Source organism: Danio rerio, chromosome 5 (assembly GCF_049306965.1).
Source record: "Danio rerio strain Tuebingen ecotype United States chromosome 5, GRCz12tu, whole genome shotgun sequence".
NCBI classification, from domain to species: domain Eukaryota; kingdom Metazoa; phylum Chordata; class Actinopteri; order Cypriniformes; family Danionidae; genus Danio; species Danio rerio.
In genome coordinates, this window is record NC_133180.1 from 61023116 (window position 1) to 61039977 (window position 16862).

Sequence of the window (16862 nt, forward strand, 5' to 3'; positions counted from 1 at the left end):
GTCTCGCCACATGAGTGGGCACCTTAGGCACGTACCCCGGTCTGGGATAAAGAAAGGCTTTGGACATGCCTGGAGCAAACTCCAGAAATGAAGGTGCAACCGACAAAGCCTGGAGGTCACCAACCCTTTTTAAGGAAGAAATAGCTAATAAGAAAGCTGTTTTAGTGTCAGAAACTTATCTGACGCCTCCTGCAGTGGCTCAAATGGGGGAACAGAGATGCCCTCGAGCACCAATGTTAAATCCCATGTCGGTACCCTGTGTGTGCTGACAGGCCTTAGCCTTATGGCTCCACGAAGGAAGCAACGAATTAGCGGATCCTGTCCTAGTGATTCATCATCTAGGGGAGAACGGTAGGCCGCTATAGCTGACACGTACACTCTCAGAGTGGATGTAGCTAACCCAGCAGACAGGCGATCTTGGAGAAATTCCAGCACTGAGGCTACCTGACAGCTGACTGGGTTCAGCTGGTGTTCTCTGCACCAAGCTGAAAAGAGAGCCCAGTTTAGGGCATAAAGCTTCCTTGTGGAGGGAGCCCTGGAGCTTAGAATGGTCTGAGCAACCTCGGTTGACAGTCCATACTCTATGAGGTGGGCCCCCTCAGAGGCCACACCCACAGTTTCCACAGGTCGGGTAGGGGATAAAGTATCATTCCTCCAGCCTGGGACAAAAGGTCTCCAGAGGGGCTGGATGCCAGAGAGAAAACCATACTACGCAATGCATGGTCTCTTGGGAAGCAAACAGGTCTACCTGCGCTTTCCCTAATTTTTTCCCAAATGGTCTCCACCACCTCGGGGTGAAGAAGTTTCCATTCCCCGGATCTCACCCTCTGCCTCAACAGGAGAACTGCTCCCATGTTCAGATGGCCCGGGACATACATTGCCCTGATGGACAGGATTTTGTTCTGGGCCCACAGGAGGATCCGATGTGCTAGTTTGCATAGCATTCGAGACTTCAGACCCCCCTGATGGTTGATGTAAGCGACCACCAATGTGTTGTTTGTGCAGACTAAAACATGATGGCCCCTTAGATCTGGGAAAAAGTGTTTTAAGGCCAGAAACACGGCCATCATCTTCAGGCAGTTTATGTGCCAGTAACGATGATGTTCTCCCCATCGTCCCGCTGCGGGAAGCCCCCTCAGGGTTACTCCCCAGCCCGTTAGAGAAGCATCTGTCATAAGCATGACGCGATGACAGACAGCCCCCAACACTGGGCCCTGGGACAGGAACCAGGGCATTTTCCACATACTTAAGGCTCGAAGGCAGCGCCGCGAGACCTTGATCATGCGGAAAGGATTTCCCTTGAGGGAAAACCCCCTGGATTTGAGCCACCACTGCAGGGGTCTCATGTACAGCAGACCGAACGGAATCACGCTGGCTGCTGCTGCCATGAGACCCAACAACCTCTGAAAGTGTTTCACAGTGATGAACTGGCCTAGTTTGACTCTGTGTACGGCTGACTGAATCGAAGCGATTCATGGCAGGGACAGACGTGCTCGCATCGTCATGGAGTCCCATAGCACACCTAAAAAAAATGGTCGTCCTGGCTGGAACAAGCACACTTTTTGCGTTGTTCAACCGAAACCCCAACCTTCTTATATGGGTAAGAATGACATCTCGATGTCGAACTGCCATATTGTGAGTCTGAGCTAGAATTAGCCAATCGTCTATGTAGTTTAGGATACGTATACCCTGCATACGAAGTGGAACTAGTGCCGCTTCGACTATTTTGGTGACGGTTCGAGGTGACAGAGCTAGGCCGAATGGAAGTACCCGATACTGGAACGCTTTGCCCCCAAAAGCGAACCTCAGGTATTTCCTGTGTCGGGGAAGGATGGAAATATGGAAGTATGCGTCTTTCAGGTCTATCGTCACGAACCAATCCTCGGACTGAACTTGTAACACCACGTTTTTTATGGTTAACATCCTGAACTTGAGGGCCCCGACGGACCGATTTAGATTTCTCAGATCTAATATGGGATGCAATCCCCCATCCTTTTTGGAAACTATAAAATACCGGCTGTAAAACCCTGACTCTCTGTCGAGTGGGAGAACACGCTCTATTGCGCCTTTTTTTAATAAGGCCAGTACTTCCTGTTCCATAACCAAAGCCTGTTCTGGCTTCACTATGATGGGTGTAATACCGTTGAAGCGAGGTGGGCGTGCACAAAACTGTATTTTGTAGCCATGTTCCACTGTGAACAGGACCCACTGGGACACCATCGGCAGGTGTTTCCACGCTGCCAAAAAATGTGCTAGGGGTACCAGCCTCTCGAGACTGGCCTCTGGTTGTTCTTGGACCCCTCCGAAGAGGGGGTGGGGCCCCCAATGCCCTCAGACACTGAGGAACGCCCACCCCGGGAGACACAGAGCCCCCCACCAACATAAGTGGTGAGGTGGCCTCTCCCTTTCTCCACGGACCCTGGTTCAGTGAGAGCGCTGAATGGTGCTCTCGGTGTCCAGGGGGGGCCCTGGGAAGCCTGACTCCCAACACGTCAGGACTTCGTTTTATCCTTTGTACTTCACGATATGAGGAGCTGGTTGATGGCTGGGGCTTTCTTTTAACAGCCCCCTGACTTTTTGATCTTGGGGGGAGAAAGTCCCAGAGGGAGCTAGAGCGTTTTTTAACTCTGCCGAAGGATTCGGCGACGCGATCGACGGCGTCACCGAAGAGCCCTGAGCTTGATATTGGAGCGTCCATAAAAAAAGCTCTATCGGTTTCTGACACTTCTGCTTGTGTCAGCCAGAGGTGCCGCTCAGTAGCCACCAGGGTAGCCATAGATCGCCCCAAACTAGAGGCTACCTCTTTAGAGGCTCTTAAAGCTAGATCTGACGCCCGAAGAGCTTCTCGAAGCTGTTCGGGTGTTGCTCCCCCACCATCTAGGCACTCTTTAATTAGGTCAGCCTGATATGCCTGCAGCACTGACATGGTGTGCAGGCATCCAACAGACTGACCAGCCGTCATATATGCTTTGCCGACTAGAACCGATGTTACTCTTAATGGTCTCTACGACAAAGGAGGGACCCTTGCAGATTTTAGATATGGACAACGATGACGCGCTAAGTCCTCTTCTATCATTGGCATTACTGTACATGCCTTTTCCCCTAGCCCACGAACTGCTGAATAAATAGCTGTTTTTGGTGTTATTAATCATGCTGAATACGGATTTTTCCATGATTTAGAAACCACATCATGTAGCTTGGGACAAAAGGGGAGGTCCCTTAGTGGAGGATCTACTCTGCTGGGTGAATCTCTCTCATCCAGCATTCCTGTCAGACGCAGCTGCTGCTGCTCACGTGCTGGCTGCCAATCTATTACTTCAAACCTGTCAGCAACACGTGAAATCACCTCCACTAACTCCTCATATTCCACTGACTGGGGCGGCAGATTCCCCGACCCTCTTTGTATTTGCTGCTGCAGAACCGCAGAGCGTGCTTCTGATACTTCCGAAGGAAGATTAGATCTCACACATCCAGAAAAAGAAAGGACAGAGTCCGTCTCCACCTCATCCGCCAGATCTAGCTGCGAACCCCACGACCAAAGTCGACGCTCAGCCTCAGCACGAGCAAGACCCGAACCGCGAGGAGAGTGCACCACGGGAGCTTTATAAAAGAACTTGCTCCGACTACGCAGCTCTTTACGGGAGAGAGCGTCACAGTGTCCACAGTCAGCATTCTCAAATGCTGCCAGGGCATGCTCTTCTCCCAAACACTAAACACAAATTATGTGAGTCACCAGCCGTAATAAAGCAAGGGCATGGAGGCACACAACGTTTAAAGTTTTTCTCTGCCATACCAAAATAAAAAAAGTAAGTTGTCAGTTTTTTTGTATTTTGTGTATGCAAATCAGTAATGAAAGTTCACAGAAAGAGGGTGTATTTTCACGTGCGTGCTTCTTGAAAGCAAAGAAGTTGATACTGAATGCTCAGTACAGGCTTTTATACTCTCTGGTCTGACGACACCTGCTTAATTACATTAGATTGATTTCACATGTGCTTCAAGACGCGTATAAAAGAGGTGTTCCCCTAGCGTTCTGGTTAGACGCAGTGTTGAAGTTCCCTAGATGGGGAAAGACTTTTTGGTTCATCTGGGACTTGAACCAGTGACTTTATTGCTTTGAGGCATCCGTTCTAACCACTTAGCCAAAGTTTTCTATATACTCACAAATTCTACATAGACTATTTTGGCCATTTTCACAAATGTGTAAAGATTGAGTGTGAAAAAGATTTTTTTTTTAAATGTTGAAAAATTTTTTCAAATACAAGGGGGAAAATTTTTTTTTTCCATTCTTGCAATCTTGAATACATAGTTGTGTAAATGCAGCCTCGGATCCTTTTGCCTATTCTGAAGTTTTGAGTTCTTTGGACTAATTTATTATTAAGTACAGTATACTGTATTCAGCTTTCCATTTACTGTCCCAAGCTGACTCATCCATCCTGCCCAAAAAGACCCCCAACTAAAGTAAGAGGAAATAACAATATGTACCAGCAGGTGGCAGTAGTATGTATTTGGCATTTTAGGAGAAACTGTTTATTTTTTCCCCCAATTTGTTTATTAGAGATATTTTTTTCAACACATTTCTAATCATATTAGTTTTAGTATCTCATTTCTAATAACTCTAATAATAGCTAATAGCTTAAAGTGACATTAATAGGCTTGACTAGGTTAATTAGGTTAACTAGGCAGGTTAGGGTTATTAGGCAAGTTATTATATAATTTATACAGGTTTGTCCTGTATAGTATCAAAAATATATAGCCTTAAGGGGCTAATAATTTTGACATTAAAAAGGCTTTAAAAAATTACAAACTGCTTTTATTCTAGACAAAATAAAACAAATAAGACGTTCTCCAGGAGAAAAAATGTTATCAAACATACTGTGAAAGTTTCCTTGTTAAACGTCATTTGAGAAATATTTAAAAAAAGAATAAAAATTTAAAGCGAGGCTAATAATTCTGAAGTCAACTGTAAATGTGCAGTATTTATAAAATACAGCTCATCCAACATTTCTGTTACATGGTATGGAGTGCAGATTAAGGTGATAACATTTTAACATTTAACAAGGTAAGATAACATAAATCCAGTCAGCACAATTGACATATTTTGTCCACAAAAATTGATTAATATGACTGGAGTTTAATCCTGAAAAAGAAGCCCGGGTACTTTCTCAATCCACTAAAGGCATTTTCACATCTGACTCAATTGAAGCATTTGTGCTATGACATGTCACGTGTTCTCCTTTATTTCAGTACGCTTAGGCATATATGGATAATGGATCAACACCAAAACAATTTACCCAGGATAGCTAGAATGAGGTAGTTTTGGCCTGAATGCCAATGAACTCCTGGTTCAGTTAAGGTTACAAAGCAACCCCAACCTACCAATGAAGAAAACAGTTTAACAACTCATAACAGGGAATGTGCTGATACTGTGAGTGGCATGAACACCATTGAGGTCCACTTCTTTCAAGTTTCCATTTGATATGAGCTACAAGTCTGAAAATGCTGAAAGGTCAAGCAACACTATTGCTGTTGTTCATACTTAGGACTTACATGAATACTGTGTGTAATACATATTGGGCTCAGTTATATCTGTAAAACCACACTGCAAAAACATGCTTTTCCTTGAGGTTTTGTCTTGTTTCTAGCCCAGATATCTAAAAATCTTAAATCTAAAATAATTTTTTAGGCAAGGAAAACAAATTGTCTTGTTTTCAGAAATAATATGCCAATATTCAGTCAGTTGTTTCTTAAAACGAGCTAAATAATCTGCCAATAGGGTAAGCAAAATAATCTTGTTCTTCTTGAAAACTATTCTTGATTTAAGAATTTTTTAGATATTTGGACTAGAAACAAGACAAAAAAATCTAAGTAAGAAAAGCTTTTTTTGCAGTGCAGACCAGACAAAAAAGTAAATTTCAAGCTGACTATCATTACCGTTGAGCAACTCTAGGGCTATAATATTCAACTTGTCCTCCTCCTCAGATTGACAGGACTCCTCTTGGTCCCCAGCAACATATTTTGCACCACTGACTGATTACCGAAGATGTGTTGCTTTGAAAGCATCTGTATATATGCAATTAGACTGTAAATATACATGAGCAGGATCAATCATTCTTTGTACACTGATGTCAAAATTCTTTCCAAACCGTCCATTGGCAGGACCTACTTTTAACAGCCGACATTTTAAGTTGTCGAACAGCGTCCAGTCAATTGTCAAGTATCGGTCATTAAGGTCATGGTCTTTTGAGCAGTGACTTATGACCTCTTAGAGCTTTGCACTTTCTTTATAGATGTACTGCTCATATTTTTGTAGTTTTCACCCTACAATTGTAAGCACTGCAAAAAAATAAGAAAACCGAAGAAGGTCATTTACATTGAAGGGGATTATTTGCTTATGATATTGAGGAAATGTATTTGGTCAGTTATGCTATACAATTCTTATTGTGTCGTTGCAGACTGACTTTATGTGAAGACTTTATTGATCAAACATGGCATTTTCTTTGTTTTTTGCTATACAAATTTCTGTCTGTTCTAATAGCCAGCCTGTACTTTATAATCCATTCTGTACAGTTCTAATAGATGTCTATATAAATAGTATGTTCTCTATATATTCTGTTTCAAACAGGCATCATGTCAAACGTGCGACACTATAAAGGGAAGAAAAACATGTCTAATGGGCCTCCGGCAATATGTGAGTGTAAATACAATTTATTTTGCGTGACAGTATATCATTTCCTTTTTCCTGTGGTCATTCATAATGAAAATACTTTTTTTATAAAACTGTAATTGATCAAATAGCCTTTTCCCCTGTGTAGTAAACAATTCAATGTTACTGACGGCTACTGCGCCCTTTTTTATAATAAATAATATGAATAGATTAAAAAAAAACAAAAAAAAAACAGGGTTGATTCACGTCCAAGGGGAAAGAGCCAAGAAAACCCCTATCCTTTTTTGAGTTCTGAAAAGCTCTTAATATTGTATATGAATGAAGAACTGTGACTGAGCACTGAAACACTGTTTATAAATGATTTATTTTGTAACCTGAGATTTATTTACATTGTTTTATGCTCTGTTGGGTGAATCTCACTAAAACTGCACAGAAATGTCCTGGTCACCCCAAAATCAAAACAATACATGGTAAGTCTATTTTACTTTTGTTAGTTTTTTTTCTCCCCTTAAATTTTGGGATGTGATGGACATTTCTTTGTGAAATGCACCCATTTAAGCAGCTGGAATTAGGCATTTCTGTTTAGGCATTTCTTTGTTTAGCTGGATTGCTAGTTGTGAGTGAATGTGTGTGTGTGTGTGTGTGTGTGAGTGCGTGCTCCCGGCAGACTCGATCTCTCACGGCTTTAGGTGTCAGTACTCTATGCTTGTGCATCCTGTGAGAAGCTTCTCTGCAGTCAGTGGAAATGTTCCTTGTAATACTGTGCATTTAATAAAAGTGGTATGTCTTACAACAATGTTTACATGTTGTCCATTATATTTAAACATTTAAAGGTACAATAAGCTATTTAACAGACCCATTAATTGTGTGAAAAATTGTTTGCCCCTTAATGGTTACTTATTTTTTCTTACATGTTTTTCACACTTTAACTTTTCAGATCATCAAACAAATTTAAATATTAATCGAAGATAATCCAAATTCAAATTAAGGTTTTTGTTAATAAGGGAAAAAAAGATAGAAAATATATAGCCCTGTGTGAAAAAAACTTTGCCCCCTAAACCCAATAACGGGTTGGGCCAACCTTAGCAGCAACAACTGAAGTACAGTGCTTTCAATAAGTGAAATTAATTTACTGACTAATTTCGAGTGCATCACATGCTTATGATTGACCACGGCCAGTCCCACATTAGCTAACACATGATTCACCGATCAGACGAATCCTAACTCAGTATAAATAACCAGAGTTTCTTCCCTCAGTATCTTCATCTTGAAAAATCCCCTCTCCCACCATAACTCATTTTCTAGATTTGGAAACACGGCAGCCCAGTGATTAGCACTGTTGCTTCACAGCAAGAATGTCACTGGTTAAAATCCCTACTCAACCAGTTGACACTGTGCAAAGTTTGCTTGTTTTCCCAATGCTCGTGTTGGTGTCCCTTGGGTTCCCTGGTTTCCTCCCACAGTCCAAAAAGCTGCTCTATGGAACCGCCACAAGACGTGCAAGGCTGGGAAGCTAGCCGGCGTGCTTGTCAGGCTTAGACAGCGCGGCTTCAGAACGGCGGTGCCCAGCATGCATATGGCGAATCTCCGCTCTCTTCCTAACAAAATGGACGGACTACTTCTGCTCACACACAAAAACAAGAACTTTAACAACTCTGCTGCTCTGTGTTTTATGGAAACCTGGCTAATGAAGCCATTCTGGACAGCGCATTACACCTACCAGACTTTCAGCTGTACAAAGCAGATTGTGATCCGGAGTCATGGGACATGCTTTTACATCAACAGAAGGTGATGTACGGATGTTACTGTGTTAAAGAAGATGTGCTGTCCTGATGTGGAAGTGCTTTTCATTAACTGTAAGCTGTTTTTAGTTTTCCTCGTTCATTCTCATCTGTGTTTACATTCCACCGCAAGCACACGTGAGTACTGCGCTGCAACAGCTGGCTGATCTGATCACAGAGACAGAACAACGACACCCAGACTGTTTTTATGGTTCTTGGTGACTTTAATCAAGCAAAACTCACACATGAGCTGCCTAAATTCAACCAGCACATTACATGGCCCACCACAGACAATAACATTTTGGACAATTGCTACACCACAATAAAGGATGCATATAGCTCCGTCGCCAGAGCAGCGCTAAGACTCTCCCACCACTGCCTGGTTCATCTTATAGCAACTTACTGGCAAAAACTTAATGCTGCTAAGCCAGTATTAAGGATTGTTAAGAGATGGACCAGCAACACAGAGCAGGCCCTACAAGCCTGTTTTGAATGCACTGACTGGAGTGTTTTTGAAAAAGCAGCCACCGACCTGGACAAGCTCACAGAGACTGTAACATCATACATCAGATTCTGTGAGGAGTTATGCATCCCTACCAGGAGTCCAGGACCTACTTATCATTTAACAATGATAAACCATAGTTCACATCAAAACTCAGACAGCTTTGTCAGGCCAGAGAGGATGCCTACAGGAGTGGGGACAGAATCTTGTACTATCAGGCCAGGAACACACTGATAAATCAAATTGGTGGGGCTAAGAAGAGCTATGGCAAAAAGCTGCAAAACCAGTTTACTGCTAGCGACCCTGCATCAGCGTGGAGAGGCTTGAAGGCTATTACTAATTACAAGACTCTGTCCACCAGCATCGACAGCAGTAAACATCTTGCAAACGAGCTGAATATTTTCTACTGTAGATTTGACACCTTTGACCAGACACCTCACACCTGCCCGGACCATCTCCCTACACAGCCATCAACACCTCCAGCCATCCCCCTCTTACCCTGCACTTTAGATCAGTGAGGATACTGTGCATCAGATCTTTAGTAAACAGAAGAGAAGCACCAGGCCCTGTCAGTGTTTCACCACCATGTCTGAGATCCTACGCTGACCAGCTGGCTCGCATTTTCTCACAGAACTTCAACAGATCACTGGAACAGCTCAAGGTTCCATTCAGGTGCTCCACTATCATCCCAATCCCGAAGAAGCCAAAGATCGGAGGAATCATTGACTACAGACCTCTTGCCCTAACATCTGTAGTTATGAAGTCATTCGAAAGACTGGTGCTAGTATATCTGAAGGACATCACTGGATCCCTTCTGGACCCCCTGCAGTTATCCTATAGAGCAAACAGGTCTGTGGATGATGCAGTCAACAGTCAACAACTATACCCTACAACATCTGGACAAACCAGGGTACTACGCAAGGATTCTGTTTGTGGACTTTAGCTGTGCCTTTAACACCATCGTCCCATCACTGCTCGAGTACAAACTGACCCAGCTCTCTGTTTCTAGCTCTGTCTGTAAATGGATTACCAGCTTCTGACAGATAGACAACAGCTAGTCAGAATGGGCAAAATCACATATGACAGCCGCACCATCAGCACTGGTGCCTCCCTGGGATGTGTTCTCTCCCCACTGCTCTTCTACCTGTACACCAACGACTGCACTGCAAAAGACCCTGTCACCAAGCTCCTAAAGTTTGCAGATGACACCTCTGTTATCGGCCTCATCCGGAACGGTAACCAGTCTGCATACAGCCAGAAGGTGGAGCGGCTGGCGTTATGGTGCAGATAAAACAACCTGGAGCTAAACACAGTCAAAACAGTGAAAATGATTGTGGACTTTAGGAGAAACCCCCTTCCACTCCCCCCCACTCACCATTATGTACAGCACTATAGCCGCATTAGAGTCATTCAGGATTCTGGGCACCACCACTCTCAGAATCTGAAGTGGGACATTCACATAGACTCTATTGTGAAGAAAGCCCAGCAGAGACTGTACTTCCTTCATCAGCTGAGGAAGTTTAACCTGCCACAGGAGCTGCTCGTACAGTTCTACTCAGCTGTCATCCAATCCATCCTCTGCACTTCAATCACTGTCTGGTTCAGCTCAGCTGCCAAAACCGACCTCCGTAAACTACAGCGAATAGTCCGGACTGCTGAACGTATCACTGGCACTGCCCTTCCTACACTTCAAGAACTATACTCTTCTAGAGTGGGTAAAAGGGCTCACAAAATCACTCTAGACGCCTCGCACTCAGCACACTACCTCTCCAAACTGTTACCGTCTGGTCGGCGCTTAAGAGCAACAAGCAGAAACACAGACACAGGAAAAGTTTCTTTTCTCAGGCCATCTACCTTATGAACAGTTAAATATTCCCCAACTTATTAATCTAAGGCAGCAACACCAAAGCTCCAAAAATACAAATTTATTAAATTAAAAAAGCTGACACAAAGCGTGTAACATTTCGACCCATAGGGCTCTTCATCAGACAGATTCATACTTTCTCCATTCACATTTTTACACAGCACCTTATAACCTGTATATTTATAACAAATCTGTACATACAATTCAACATCCAGATTTCTTAACTAACTGCATCTCTGTTTAAAGTTTATCGTTATTCTTTTTTCATATTTATTTTGTGTTGTCACTTTATGTACACTGGAAGCTGGAAGCAAAACAAAACAAATTCCAAAGCAAAACAAATTCCTTGTGTGTGTGAAGCACACGCGGCAATAAAACTGATTCTGATTTTGAAAACTTGCGACTTGAGTAAATTGAACATACTAAATTGGCAACATAGTTAAGCTATTATTAAGCTGTATTTATCTCTTTATATGTTATCTATTAGCCAGAAATTAGTTGGGGGAATTTTCAAGATCTACCTGAGCTCAAACTCCCCTCTTACCCTGCAAACTGGAGGGAGCCTATGGCTCAAGGATCTTGTAAGCTCAGGGCTCTTTCCCTTGACAGCATGCCAAACAAGCTTTATGATCAGTCATCAGGTAAGTGTGAACTCTTGAACTTGCAATGAGTATGTTACAGTGCTGTGGATGAATTTGGGCCCACTTATTTTTGCAGACTTGTTGTAATTCAGCCACATTTCAGGATTTTTGAGCATGAACTGCCTTTGTAATGCCTCAGCATCTTAATTGGATTCAGGTCAGGACTTTGACCAAGCCACTCCAAAGTCTTCTTTTTTTCAGCCATTCAGAAGTTGACTTGCTGAAGTGCGGTTCAGCTTGGCAAGACATTCTCTTTCAGGATATTTCGGTACAGGGCAAAATTCATGGTTTAATTCATGACAGCAATTTTTCCAGGTCCTGAAGCAGCAAAACAGCCCCGGACCGTTACAATAGCACCACCACATTTCACTGTTGGTATGATGTTTTTTGCCTGAAACGCGGTGTCACTTTTACACCACACATAATAGGACAAACACCTTTCAAAAATGTTCAACTTTTGTCTTGTAAGAGTCATTTCCAAAACTCTTTGGATCATCAAGAGGTTTTCTCACAACACTGAGATGAACCATTATGTTGTTTTTGCTCAGCAGTGGTTTTCATGTTGAACTGTGCCATGCAAACATTTTGGCCATTCTCTTTCTTATGGTGGAGTCATAAACACTGATCTTAAAGGTGCAGGAGGTGATTTTCTTCAGAAGCATTTTTTGTTATGCTGGTTGAAAGTCTCTTCACAGTCCAATAGTAAAGATTCAAGTAAATGATCTAAATGTATTTATATGTATTTTATATATTTTGGGTAAGGCATAAAACTAAAAAAATGTTCATCCAATTAAATAGAGTCGGACCGACATCTCTCATAATTCTGATAAGTAGGTGAAACTGTCTGTCAGCAAATGCAGATTTGAACAACTGCGCAGCCGTATTGTACGCATCGCCGACGACCACTGTTGGTGCCACGCATTCACGAGAGAGGGCGCGCGCACGATCGGTGAAAACCTGCTTATTCAAAACATTTTAAAAACCTGGATCAATATTGGAGTTACCTTTGCACGCTGGAGAAAGGATGAAACAATGGCTGAAGGATTTCTCTTAGACAGGTAATGTTTTTTTTAAACTATTTAGCTTCATGCAAAGCTGATGTAATGTTAGATGTTGTTGTTACAAACAGGTTATATCTTCAGAGAAGTCTTGGTCAGCCACTAAAATCTTCTGATAAAAGATTGATACGACTATTTTCAGTTTCATAAGGGACCTTTTACAGCATCGATAATGTAGATTTTAATTAGTTTAACAACAAATCATAAGTAAATACCGATATTCCGCCTAGTCTCTCCCTATATTGTTTACTATGCAACTCTAAATATTCACTCTGAAATAGCATGTCAGTTTGGCTTGCTCGCCGCTGGACATGCACTAGTCACTTTTAACGCATGAGAGAGGGTTATATTGCTGTGCTCGTATTTAAGGAGGCGTGGGCGAGGGAGTGTAATTCAGAGATTTATGCTAAGCTGTTAGCATTGTGAAAGATCACCTACTGCACCTTTAACTGAGATCTTTTGATCTCTGGGATGAGTTGTCACTGCATTCTTGGGGTAATTAGAGTCTTTACCGAGGTCCAACTTCCAGCCTCCAGCGCCTAGACTGCAGCTCTGCACAAGACATTTGGCCAGTAGAGAAATGGTTGTGCCCAGCTGAGCCTGGTTTCTCTCGAGTTTTTTTTTTAATTATACACTTTCGCCAATTGGTGAAGTTTTTTCCTTGCATGGTTCCTTGCATGGTTCAGGATCTGTAGAGTTGTGCATCGATGGATTGCTTTTCAGTGTTTGGAATCTCAGTAGTGACTATTAAACCACACTGAACTGAGCTAAACTGAACTGAACTTAAACTCTGAAAACTGAACTACACTGTTTTAGTTTACTATGATCATATATGTGAAGCTGCATTGACACAATCTACATTGTAAAAGCGCTATACAAAAAAAGGTGAATTGAATTGAATTTAATTATTTTGGTTGGCCAGCCACACCTGGGAGGGTTCTCCACTGTTCCATACTTTTGCCATTTGTAGATAATGGCTCCCACAGTGATTCACTGCAGTCACATAGCTTTAGAAATGGCAGTTTTACACAGGGCTCTGTAGTTTTGGATTTGGTTTTCCCTTGGTATTAAAAATCTTCATTTAAAACTGCATGATGTGTTAACTTGTGTTATATTTAAAAAATATTTAAATTTGTTAGATGATCTGAAATATTAAAATGTGACTAATATTCAAAATAAAATTTAGTTAACGAGGGCAAACATTTTTCACACCACTGAAAAGTATATAGATTTTGGTTTAGAGTTTTATATCTGTATGTTCTATACCCTTTACTCCACCAACGCATCAGTAAAAACACAATCCAGAACATTCTGAACTTTTGCTTATTTTTTAATACGTATGCATAATTTATAACCTGTTTTCATCAGGGGGAGAAAAAACTAAACACAAATACAACTCCTAACACATTTTAGACATGCTGTTTAATGTTTGCTGATTAAAAACTAAAATACTAAAATAAACAATTTACTGGCTGTAAACTTGTGAACGATAGCATAGTGTGTATGCCTTATATTAAATAGAATAGCAAATAGCTCCAGGAAGTGGCTATACAATACAATTTCATATTCAGGCACAATAATGTTAAGAAATATATATAAAATTTATTAAGAATATAAGTTTAAGTTTTCATTTTGCAATTTCATTTTCCGTGACAATGAAGGAAATGTTTTTGAATTGATTTGTATTACGTGGTATCTCACAAAGAGTTATTTTGGTAGAAAGGCGACAGTGTGGCATGAAAGGCATCTCAAGAGTCTAACAATAGTGGCTGAAGTGACAGAGACAGCTGCTCCAAACCAAAGCGCTGTTCAAGAATAGTGTGGGCTAAAGTTGTGGCAAACAGCCCATGCCTTACAGGTAAAGTAGCAGCAGGTATATTGGAGCTTGTGGTCTTGTGAATTGCAATGATAATATCGCCTGAAAACACAGCTGTGGTGCACAATGAAGACAGGAATGGCTGTAAAATTCAGTAAATTGAAAAAATATATATTTTTGTTTAATATGTCTATTTTTTATTTATGGTTCGGTTTTAAAATGAATATTTATGCAATAATTAACATCTCTTGTGTTTGTTTTTTAGTTCAATTCACCTTTATTTCTATAGTGCATTTACAATGTAGATTTTGTCAAAGCAGCTTAATATAGAAGTAAATTGAAACTGTGTCAGTCCTGAACTGTTTCAGAGTTGAAGTTCAGTTTAGTTCAGTGCATTTTAATTTTCACCGCTGAAAGTTCAAACACTGAAGAGAAAATCCATCAATGTGCAGCACCACAAGTTCTAAACCAAGCAAGCTAGTTGCGACAGTGGCGAGGAACAAAACTTCACCAATTGACGAAAGTGAAGCAAAAAACCTTGAGAGAAACCAGGCTCTGTTGGGGACGACCATTTCTCCTCTGAAGAAGGTCACTGGTTTGAGTCCCTGCTGTGCAGTTGGCCTTTCTGTGTGAAGTTTGCATGTTGTCCCTGTGTTGGCGTGGGTTTTCTCCGGGTGCTCCAGTTTTCCCCACAGTCTGAAGAGAGAGATAATTGAATTGAATAAGTTAAATTGTCTATAGTGTAGGTGTGTTAGTGTGTGTGTATGGATGTTTACCAGTACTGGGTTGCAGCTGGAAGGGCAAAAGAAAATGAATGAATGAACTTGCAGATGAATCAATCATCTAAATAATAACAACGTGCACAAGCAGAAGTAAACATTATAAATTTTAACCATGTGTGAACAGAGCTTGGACGATCACTCGAGTTTAAAAATTCCCATAGTTAATTTTATATACAAAAGTGAGTTAATGAAGAGTTTATTTTCTTCATCCGCTTTAGACAAATCAATCATCCAAGTTTAATACCATTATCAATGACTTTAGTAATATTTGTGTATGTAAAGAAACTGATTATTAAAGACTTAAATTCAAAGAATGTGAAAGAACTAGTTTAAAAACTACTGGACAAGGAATCTGTACTCAGTATCAGCTGCAAAGATTCTGATCAGAGCATCCTTACAGGCCTGAGTGCACCAGAAATAGTTCTTCTAGGACACAGGTGTCAAACTCAGTTCCAAAAGGGCCGCAGCTCTGCACAGTTTAGTTCCAACCCTAATTAAACACACCTGATCAAACTAATTGAGTCCTTCAGGCTTGTTTAAAACCTACAGGTAAGTGTGTTGGAGCAGGGTTGGAAATAAACTGTGCAGTGCTTCTGCCCTTTTGGAACTAAGTTTGACACCCCTGTTCTAGGAGGTTCTCCTTTCACCACAGAGAGAACATAATCCGGACCCTTTTCACTGATCACTCAGTTTAGCAGGGTAGCCTGCTCTAGAAGAAGACTCAAACTTCCTCCATACAGATTGTGGAGGCCACTGTGCTCATCTTGACCCTCATTGCTGCACGTACCCTTCCACAGAACTGTACCTCAATACACTCCTGTCTCAACAGTTGTACAGACAATTGCTTGAATTTTGAGTATTCACTTAAAGGCTGTACTATTGTTGTTAATAATATTTGACTTTTTTTGCACAAATGGACCAATACTCTTGCTTGGTAAGACCACAATACATCAGGAGCCATGGCTATTCAATTTTGCATTCATGGATGTTTTTCTGCTTCTAGTGATGAGACCACCTTCTTGAATTATATGAAATCACCAAGGAACACAGTTTGAGCCACAGATCTTCAACAATCCACTGAGTAAATGAACCTCAAATTTAGATCTTTGAGTGACCTACCGCAATGTTATATATGAACACACAAACCAACATATTCACACACATTCTTTTGAAAAATTAAATCTTGGTGGTTTTACAAGCAAATGCTTTAGCACGAAAACCTCACTGAGTTTTATTGTTTACTGAATAATCTGTTCGAAGAAGTGCCTGGAAAGGTTAAAACTGTTGCATCTAGGAATCCCAAAATAGATCAAACTGGTTGTACAAACAATACTTCATAATGAGATTGAAAGAAGTCTGTTTGAATTGTTTCACAAATTAACTCAAAAATAAAAACAAAGGCAAAAGAGAGGGGTGGACATGAACACAAGAACTCACAGCTGTTGCTCCATACTTTGTTGAAGTACCTTTGGTGCTAATAAGAGCCCTTAACCTTTTTAAGTATGATGCTACGAGTTTGGCACACATTTTTTGGGCTAATCCTTCTATTCTGAAGGACCTCTGCTCTGCCAGAAGCTCCGCGAGTCTCACGCATACTCATACTGTCTCAGTGAAGCCTGCAAGTAGTTAAAATACCCATGACCATGGAAGAATTATACCTAAATATGAAACGTGCCTAAGAGATTATATGCAGCATCCTTCATTTATACTCTCAGGTAAGGAAAGATTTCCACTTAAGTATCACACTCAGAGGG

At 41.4% G+C, this 16862-nt stretch overlaps 2 protein-coding genes across 2 annotated transcripts in view; one reads left to right on the forward strand and one right to left on the reverse strand.

Moving 5' to 3' along the window:
• The window catches only part of LOC141385623 (uncharacterized), a 355697-nt gene that overhangs the window by 201796 nt on the left and 137039 nt on the right, over positions 1–16862 (forward strand). The gene's annotated exons all lie outside the window — the stretch shown is intronic.
• kcmf1 (potassium channel modulatory factor 1) overlaps positions 12204–16862 on the reverse strand; it is a 46230-nt gene continuing 41571 nt past the window's right edge. Inside the window, exon 8 of the transcript XR_011015302.2 lies at positions 12204–15022. The gene's annotated coding sequence lies outside the window, so the exon portion shown is untranslated. The remainder of the gene's footprint in view (positions 15023–16862) is intronic.